Genomic DNA, 11,029 nt, shown 5'->3' with positions numbered 1-11,029 from the left:
GCACAATAGAGTTCCCGGCAGACACCATGATGATGGTAGCTGCACTTGCTGCAGTGGGGAAGGTCTCCTAGGTATGGTCTTCTTGGAGTCGGGAGGGAAGGATTGATAGGGGTATAGACTGCCTCAGCTCGTTGTCCTTCGGAAGGTCCTTGAGCCGACGTACTTCCCTCCTCTATCTTCAGTTTTCTCTTTAGTAGGTTCAGTGGAGGTTCTTGGGTGGCTGAGTATGGAAGTGTTGGTTGCTGCTGTCCATCGCCAGGATCGGAATTCCTGACAGGGCCCTTGCTAACATTTGTGGTGTTAGCATTCAGGTGAGCCCTAACAGCTGCTACGGCTGCTGAGACTGTAGCTTGGAACGTAGCTTCATCGAATAAGAGAGTAGGTTTCTTGCTTGTGGATTGGTTATGCTTCTTCGGTGGCATGGTTTTCCTACACGGAAAGGGATACAATGTAATGAGAGACGATGGTTAACCCTGGACATTTCTGTCCTTAACGTATTAGGCATAAATTTTCTCGTGCCTCGGATGTTGGTTGTCTAAGTGTCGACCTACATCCCTATGATGTAGTCCTGGTAATCGAAGTGGGTGTATGAATATCGGAAAAAGGCCATAAGATGCGAGTCGTTCCTACTAAGTTACCTTTATACTGGAGAAGGTTTCACTCTCCGGCCTAGAGAGATTTGAGAACGGTTCGGAACGAAACTGCGGAAAGAGAGGCTCATGAAAACTCATGGCTAAGCACTCTCAATAAAGGTGCGGGGATCCGCCCTAATTGTGCATTTGTCAACGGGAAACGACGATTTACCTAACACATAGCGTGAGTAGTGTAACCACTAACTCACTAAATTGTATTACATTAAGGGTGAATTATCGTGACAAATACGTGGAAAAGACAATTCCCAGGTTCCATGTACTGGCTCCCTCGGTCTGCCTCGTATCTTTGACTGGAATCGGCGTTGGTTTCCTTCGGGTAGTTTCCTAGGGTTCTCTTCTCGTATGGACATATTGAATTTCTACTCCGCCTTCCTTCTGATTCCAACTATGGGTGTCACCACTCCATGATGGATGACTGGAATCTCGGAAGTTTAGGCGAATCTCTCACCACTGTCCCTAAAAGAATATAGGCACTTGGTGCATTCAATAGTCTCGGCCCAGTTCATTTATTACCGAACATGAAATCTTCTCAATGAACTTCTTCGGGGTCGACTTCAACTCTTCTGTCAAGCACTGAAGTGGATAGGGTTTTCTACAGGGTTCGTGCGAGAATGGAAATGTCTAAAGAATCCTAAGAGATTATTAACATTTCACTGTATGATCCATATCGAGTCCTGCTACGATTACACAGGGTATACAAATCATATATAGCTTAGATCCGATAGGCCTTCGAATATGTGGTACTACTCTAGAACCACATCCCAACGAGGAAAAGGAGATAGAGCGAAACCACACATTCTTAGCCTATGGGATCCTTATTATATATAACCTTGGGAGTACACCCTCTGTAGTTGTAGGTATATCAATAAGGATCTTTTAGTTATTCACGCAAGGTTGTTTATGTATTCTAAAATACGCCTACGGTATTTTAATTCTTGTTTGAGTCTTATCTTCTGATTATGATTCTGGGATTAGTGTAGATCTTTTATTGTTCTAAAATACTCCTATAGTATTTTAACTTTATGTTTGGCTCTAGCATTCCTAGTTGGTAAGTTTCAGACCTGTTGTACCCCACTATCACTCCCGAGCACACGTTCATCGCATCTCGAATAAATGTAGTTGATCAGGTTACATTTATCCCAGCTTACGATTACATAACTGCCCAGGCTTGACTGTAGTGCTCAACATCCGAAGACTTTTATTATTGTTCTTCTTGTGATACTTTTGTTCGAGTGTTTAGATTCTGGATGTTATTATACTTTGGTAAAATATGGTTATATTTTAAAGTATAATTCTTGGTCAGAGTGTTTTATCCCATTGTGTTTATAGGTTGTATATCTTTTATGAATTGATATACTTAGCTCACTATAAACAATGCTCTGATACCAATCTGTCATACCCCAAAACCGGAACGGCGGAAACGTTCTGGGGTGGATGACGTCATGTCAAGTATCACAACACATGCATTATAGTAATCAAAGTACAACAAAACATTGCATTAATAGAATAATTTTACATGGTTAATTTTACACGGTATCAAAGTAGTACAAGTAATATAATAAATACAGCATGGTACTAAGCTATCTTCATCAACAGCTCCGGGGGTGTACCTGTCTAATGCTAACCTGAGAATACAAGTTATTTGAAAAGCGAGTATCAGCATTTTTACAAATGTTGATGAGTTCATAAGCATTTAATGACATTTTCATACAAATAACTTTAATGAAAGTAGTAGTTTAACAGATTTCAGTGTATTAGAGTTCTTTTCAGAAAATCCTATATTTTCTTTAATAATAGCAGCCTTCTACCAAGACTGGTCAGTGATGCATGGTAAAAAGTAGTTTTCCCTAAGTTGCTATCATTATCAAAATACTAAATTTGTTTATTGAGGAAAGCGGATGACATCAGGGAATAACATATGCCTCAGCAGTGAGGACTGCTGACTAAGACAAGGAATCATAGACTCCAGGAGAGTATCGAACGAACGACACGCCTGGTTCAGTCTAAAAAATAGAGACACAGACCCCAGAAAGTGCCAAATGAAAGGTACAGCTGGTAAGGTCCAAAACAGTGAATACAGTGGATTCTGTGAATACAGTGGATACAGACCCCAGACAACATCAAATGAAAGATACGTCTTGTAAGGTCAAAACAGCGGAGACAGACCCCAGACAGTATCATATGAAAGATACGTCTTGTAAGGTCAAAACCGTGTGACTCTGAAAATGAGTTACCAACATACAGTGTAAATTGCTGGCGAAATACCGTTACCTTAAGGCCATGAATTATAAGGTAACCCGGGATACTCGTAACCATACTAACCGACACTAGAGTACCAGACGCCCTACAAGCGTCTATATAATGTGACATTTGTCACCCCTTGGCTTGGTGAGCCGTGGACTGTAGCTAGGAGTCAGGGTGCGGGGGTGTCAATCCCGTATAGATCTATACACACAATGTCCGCTCTCCCTACAGGAGACTCTGGTTACCAACTAGACGACGGAGAAGGTCATGTCCTGAAGATGCATCCCAAATAGTGGGTAAAGACTTCCAACTAGTGGGTTTCTAATGAAAGTGTAGACTAGAGGTAGAGACTCTAAACTGAATTGACTGAAGAAAACTCATATGTCTATGCTCGTGTACATAATATATAATACTAATGAATCGAACGACTTTCAGATGGACATCCGATCCCACCAGACCACATCTCAACGAAGAAAAGGAAATAGGGCGGACAAGCCTTCCTAAGTCCTTCAATCATTATTTATATACATCCATACAAGCATAAACATACATCTAACTACGCTTGAGTGTGTATTAAGTGGAATCATACAGTGAAGTATAAGTGTACAGTGAAATATCCGAGTCGTGAGGTATAGGCGTACAGTGAAATATCTGAGTCGTGAAGTATAAGCGTACAGTGAAATATATGAGTCGTGAAGTATAAGCGTACAGTGAAATATATGAGTCGTGAAGTATAAGCGTACAGTGGAATATATGATTCGTGAAGTATAAGTGTACCAAGTATAAGTGTATTATGAAGCAGAGACGACAATAAGTGAAGTAAGAACGTCTATCAAGTATAAGAGGCTACAAGTATAAGCGATATAGAGGCAAAATCCGGTCTAAGCGTATCGCGAAGTGAAAGCATTATCGAGTAGGAATTTAAATAACTAAAAGTGAAGCAGCAGTGACTAACAAGCGAAAGCATTCATGAAAACCTCGGAAAACCTTATTATTCAGGAAAATCGCATTTGTATCCATTGATAAAATAAGTGTGAAAGCCTTTAGAAATCTTTGGGAATCTTTTATAAATCAGTTTGAAAATGGATCTTTGATAAGCAATAAAAGTAAGAACTTGAACAAGTGAAAAACCCTTTTTGAAAGCCATTTATGGTGTCCTACTCGGTAAAACAGTGTACAGTGGTAAAATCTTGTGCATGCGGGTTATCAATCACATGTGATTGATATGATAACTGGCATGTTTAACTTGTATTCCCCCCTATAAAACATGTAAAAACATTTAAAAGGTTCATTCAGGGGTATGAACTCACCTGGTGTAAGTAGGTCCGACGACAGTGCCGTTTGGGCGTTCGGTGTCACGCAAGGACTTGAACACACACAATGACCTATTTAACATATGATAACATATGTTCACATAAAATTAGTATATTTAATACTAATTAAACAATTATACACGCTCAAAGGAGCGGAAAACACTTTTAGTTGAGTGTTTGGGGTCCCGGGTAGCGTTTAAGGGTGCTAAGGGTCTCCTATCAGTTGTGGAACTTTGCTAAACTCAAATATCAATTGTGTGAATGGAGTTAAAGCATTAAATGGAGCAATCTTGGAGTTTACAGCCCAACCTAAGGGAGTTTATGACCGTAAACTCCCAAGGTCATATTCTTGGGTGTTTTATGCTTCTAGCTTGCTCATTGATTTATTCTAAGCACTTTTCCCAAAAGGCATGAGTGGGTTTGAGGCCTCTAATGGCATGTTCTAGGAGTTTACGGCCAAGGGACCACTCCTAAATGAGTTTACGGCCGTAAACTCTAATCCTTAGAGTTTTGGAAAGTTTAAAGCCCCTATTGCCTTTCTAGGATTTTCTTATGAAGTTTTATGCTGATTTGGGGGATTAAAACCAACATTTGAGTGGGTTTTGGGGAGTTTACGGCCTAGATAAATGCTTGGGCCGTAAAATCCAAGTCATCCCTCATTTCCTTGTGTTTAATCCCTTAAATCCCCTCCTAGTATTTTATGGTAAATGTATAAGGCCATTTGGGGGACAAAACAATTATTTTGGGCATGTTTAAGGGTGTTTACGGCCTTGACCCTTGTCTGGGCCGTAAATTCCCTTTAATAAATCATTTTTGAGTGTTTCAAGGGTCTAAACTCAAGAGGATAAGTTCCTAAATTATGTATGAAGCCCTAGGATGAGTTTGGAGTGCATTTGGGACCATGACTTGAGGAGTTTACGGCCTAAGCAAGTGCTTGGGCCGTAAACTCTTCTTTGAGTCCTAATTCCATGCATTTTAGTGTTTAAACACTCCTAGGCTATTACCTCAATTTATTTCCTAGTCATTGGGGACAAGTTTGGGTCATTTTGGCCTTGTTTTAGGTGTTTACGGCCTAAGGAGGAGCTTTGGCCGTAAACTCCTTTTCCATTGCTTCTAAGTCCGATTTTTGGGCTATAAACACCAATCATAATGTTTAGAATATACTAGGGTAAGCGGACTTACAATTTGGAAGCGTTTGGTTGCGGATTCGGGGCGAAAACGGGTCTAGAGAGAGAGTATAGAGAGAGAGTGTAAAAAGTCTCCAATGGACTCCATTCACCCTTGTATAGGTTTCCGGGTCGGGGCTCAGTGGAATTTTACCCGATACTACCGTTAAACAGGGCTTTTGGTTGCACCCGATTTAGTGGTCGTAATAATAAAACTTGACATTTTCCAAATGAATGGAAATGTGTGTCCTGTGTTTTTATTTCCTTTTATCACGACTTAACGGCATGTTAAAGGTAACCAAATGGAATGTTTATTAAATTGACGCCCTCTAATTAACAGAACTTCTATACAGTGGAATATTCCGTTAACGGTAACGGGGAAATGTAACGGGACAACTTGGGTTGTCACATTGTTCCTCAGGTCCTTCGACTTCCTGTCGATGATAGCTACTAGTCGCTCAATGTAGTTCAGGCTGTCGTCCATCTAAATGTCCTCTAACGGTACCACCGGAGTCACAGACCAGACACTTCCGTTACTGAGAGACGTGAAAGGTTCTGTGAATCTGGCTAAGCTCGGCTAGCAGATCCAGCCTATACCGCACCTTGCCCATCCGGGCTGCAACCTTGAAGGGTCCAATGTACCTAGGGCCCAACTTGACCTGCTTCCTGAATTGGATGACACCTTTCCAAGGTGACACCTTCAGGAGGACCATATCTGTAACAAACCGTTATTTCAAACTTATGTAATAGTGTAGGTCAATTTGTACTTCTTTTTAAATAAATAAAGAGAAATTTTGGCATACTATGTATATTTACATAATTGACCCTCAAAAATAAATTATTAAATAATCTCAATTGGGTTGAACCATGTGATAGAGATTGTAACAAGGTTTCCAAAAATATAAAGAACACTAAAATCCGAGTTATAACGAAGAAGTTATGACCAATCGAAAATCCGCGACAAAACCAGCAAAACACTGTTCAGTATAAAAACTGAATTTTTAATAAAAGGCTTTCTAGCCTTAACAATATAAATGAAAGTTATAGTTTATGTTAAACCGAGAACTTTCATAAAAAGAACGCCAAAATCTGACTTCGTATGAGGAAGTTATGATTTTTCTAAGTTTCAGTATAGCAGTGTACAACTAAAAACTCGAAAGAAAGATCGAGTGGTTTTTAGCCGACACAACCTAAATGATAATTTAAGGTCTCGTCATTATTAGTACAACGGTAAAAAGACAGACAAAAACGGACGTCGTATGAAGAAGTTACGAATTTATAACAGATTCACATCCCGGTCTGTTTAAAATAACAATATTAAAAATAAATTCAAAATTAGCCGACGAATTCTAAACGAAAGTCGTAGAGTATAATTTTACCTATGCGTGCATATATAAAGAACGTCAAAAACGGAGTTCGTATGCAAAAGTTATGAATTTTACAAGTTTTGGCAAAAAATAAAGAAAAATAGAAAAACCGGGAATTTTCGCATGAACAGTAACGCCACGTCACCCCTTGCATGCGAGGCCTCCACGTGTCGGCTGCTGAGTGGACAGATGTCTCGCGTGTCACCTCCTAATTCGACCCAGTCCGAGGTCCAGTAAGAACCGGACAGCCTCGCATGAGACACACCAGACCTCACCCTCGTACGCTCCTCGCACGCCCCTCGCACGCTCCTCGGACACCCCCTTCGCACGTGCCCTCTTCCCATTGGACCGAGGTCTGGTCCAATCCGAGCCAGCCAGCAGCGAGCCTCCGGTCCGAAGAACTCCCTTCGCCTCGCCACCTGTCAGACGCGTGTCACCCTCGCGCAACTTCGGGTCCGAACCTTCGGGCTATATATAGCATGCGAGGGCTTCCGAATATTTTTCACTTTTTCACCCTAAATTTCACCCTCTTTCACCTTTTCCACTCCCTTAAGCTCATATACAACCCCTAAAGCCCCGGTATCAAGACTCAAGCCCGAAGTAAGCCGCGAAGCCCCGAAATTCTCGAGAATTCATCCTCTCTCCTGTCAAAACTCTACCCGATTTAAGCCGGTTTTTCGCCAAACAAACTAATTTTCGGGAAACAAAACGATGCCCGCATTACCACCTATCAAGTGAGTTCATACTCCCGTATTTTCATAGTTTCTACTGTTTTAAGGGGGGAAATACAAGTATAACACAACAACTTTGTGTTATAAATAAATGATTTCAAATCACGATAAAATGATTTTAAAGCATAAAAAATACTTCAAATATTGAACTCTTTTATAAACTTATATTTTTCCCAAATATACATATTTGTATATATATATATATATATATATATATATATATATATATATATATATATATATATATATATATATATATAATATAAATAAGATTTAAAAGGCTTATGACTAACAATTCATTCTAGGTCCTTTTCCTTGTTTGGATGTGGACTTATAGTATCGGTTATTTGTTCGAAGGTCGTTTAAATTTTATTTATATATAAAATTGTATAGGTATATAAAAATAAAAGTTATTTCATCAATTTAATTACCCTTTGTAACATGTTGAGCAAATGATTACATGCAAAAATAGTTATTTACCAATTTATAAAGTACATATAAATTATAATAGGTATAATTTATGATATATAGAGCAATAATTCATGATACATGAATACACTGTTTTACATGAAACAAGGGTTTTAATTCAAAACAAATCAAGGGTTTACACTTATCAAATACATGTTCGGGATACTAAGTCAAGAACATGCTGTCAATCATTTATTTCAGAATGATTGGGTTTTCATAACTAATATACATGTAACGTTTATATGCTTTTTATGAGACATTCAATTCAGGTTGTTTAATTCATTTTAGACAACCAAGGTAAAGCCCTGACATTATAACCAGAATCTCCAGTCAGGAGATCGAAATAAGTTGTGTGTAGATCTATATCGGGATTGACAACCCCGCACTCAGGCTGCTAGCTATAGTCAGGCATACACACCAATGAGTGGAAATTGTTATCAACAGTTTAAGCGCTCACAAGGCGTTTGTTTCAGGCGTTCATGTCTTAGTATGGTTATAATAACTCATTAAAAAGATATTAAGAATACGTTAGTGTATAAACAACTAAATGTAAGTACATTGTCAAAGTACCAGTTTACAAAATACAAAGTACAATGGTATACTACAGTTTTCAATAACAGCTGGTGAAGCCAGGCACACTCTCAGATACAAGTTTTAGAAATAGGACGGTTTTATGGGAATAAAAATACTTTTCACATACCACAGAAAATATGGGATTTTCTAGAACAGTTTTCATATTCAAAATACAAAGACACCCATCCAAACATAAAGACTTATGTACTCACTCAACTTATTGTTGATACTCTCTTTTCAAATTACTTGTATTATCAGGGAAATAATAACAGGTACTCCCCGAGCTTTTTGAGAAGATGGAGCCATTAAGAGTCTTGTCTTCTTCTTTTGTATAACTATTTTGGTTTCAATATACAATGATTGAACACATGTCAATATTAAACTTTTAAATACAATGGTTGGTTGTGATTTGATTACTATGATGCATGTGTTGTGATACTACAAATGAAGTCCTCCACCCCCGGACATTTCCGCCGTCTGGTTTGGGGGTGTGACAATATCCCTGACCAGGAACTCCAGGTCCGAACGACGCTTGTCGGCATAACTTTTATGCCGAATCTGAGCAGTCTAAATCTTGCTCTGAACCTGTTGAATCCTCTCCATCGTCTTGAGCACCACTTCGGTGCTACCTATGACCCTCTGTCCAACCTCACCCCAACATATCGGGGTCCTGGACTTCCTCCAATATAACATCTCGAAGGGAGGACGGTCAATACTCACGTGGTAGCTATTGTTGTAGGAAAACTCTGCATGGGAATGCGGGTATCCCAGCTACCACCGAAGTCTAGAACAAATGCCCGCAGCATATCCTCCAAAGTCTGGATGGTCCACTCGCTCTAACCATCCTTTTGCGGGTGAAAAGCGGTGCTAAAGTGCAGACGAGTACCCAACTCGCCGTGAAACTTCTTCCAGAATCTGGAAGTAAACCGCATGCCTCTGTTTGAAATCATGGAGATTGGAACTCAATGTCGGGCTACTACCTCCCGAATGTAGATGTTGGCTAGCTTCTCGGCCGAAATGCACTCCTGGACCAGTATGAAATGTGCGCTCTTGGTCAACCGATCCATGATGACCCATATCGAATCCACTCCCCCATGCGATCCTGGGAAGCTTTGTGATGAAATCCATAGTAATATCTTCCAATTTCCACATAGGGATATCTAATGGTTACGTCTTTTCATGAGGCCGATGGTGCTCTGCCTTGATCTTCCGGCAGGTCAGGCACCTCTCGACGTACCAGGCTTCATCTAGCTTCATGCAGGGCCACCAGTAATTAGTACGAAGATCTATGTACATCTTCGTTGCCCCTGGTTGGATAGAAAACCTGGATTTGTGGGCCTCATCCATCAAGATCTGCCGCACTATGCCCCAATACGGCACACAGACCCTCCCGTGCAGGGTCAGCAACCCGCGACAGTCATAGTTAAACGATGCCACATGGCTTATAATCCTCTCGCACTTCCGACGCTCTTCCTTCAAACCCTCAACCTGCGCCTCTCGGATTTGTTCCAACAGCGGAGTTGATGGGTTTTGAGCATTCTGACACTCCTAAAGTGTACATGCAACCCTAGAAACCTTGGATCTATGTTTTGTCTAAGACACATGCAAATAATCCTTTTCCAAGTTTTACTTCCTAACTAGCATACTATGGAGCATATGAATCATAAAACTAGTAGAAGTACTTAACTTTTTGTTTCTTGGATTACTTGATAACCTTGTAAGCCTAGCACCTCAAGTGTGATGTCTAAAATGTCTCACACAACACCAAATACACTTAGGAAGACTTAGAGAGAAATAAACACTTCATGAAATCGGATATGCCCTGGCTCTTATGCTTAGTGACCGATTTTGGTGAACAAGATGATCCTTATATAGTGTGTTACAATTAGGGTTACACCATGTTAACTCTAATTGTCAAGACCTTTCATTTCCATGACCCATGGGTTATGTAACCACCATGGAGCATCCATGGAGCATCCTATGGGTTTTAACCCAACTTTATAATCCATGGAGCATTGGCCCACTATATAAGTTATGGATGATTTACACAATCAACCCATACATTTAATTAGTCTTCTTTTGATCACATAATTAATTCTAAATTAATTCTTGACCAATACTAATTATTATTATTATTATTATTATTATTATTATTATTATTATTATTACTATTAATATATTAGAACTTATAATATATTAATAAGCCATAAGTGTCTTATTTCTCTCATTTAGTCTATCCAAGTGCATGATGCCATGCAACCCAAATGGACTTGCCGGGTCGGGTCAAGTATATACCAAATACAATTATTGACTTAGACACTATGTCCAACAGTCTCCAACTTTGATAAGTCTAATAACTATAGTTGCAAGTATGACTTCAGGAACCGATCAACAATCGTAGCTCTTTCAAGGTGTCTCGGAACTGAGATGATGATGATATGCCATTTTAGATAAATGATCATATAATCCTCTTCTCTCAAGATATCAGCCGGCATAAACACATGGAACATGGTC

Source organism: Lactuca serriola, chromosome 2 (genome assembly GCF_051521515.1).
Source record: "Lactuca serriola cultivar US96UC23 chromosome 2, Lser_US96UC23_V15, whole genome shotgun sequence".
In the NCBI taxonomy this organism is placed as follows: Eukaryota; Viridiplantae; Streptophyta; class Magnoliopsida; order Asterales; family Asteraceae; genus Lactuca; species Lactuca serriola.
This window is presented reverse-complemented; position numbering follows the sequence as displayed.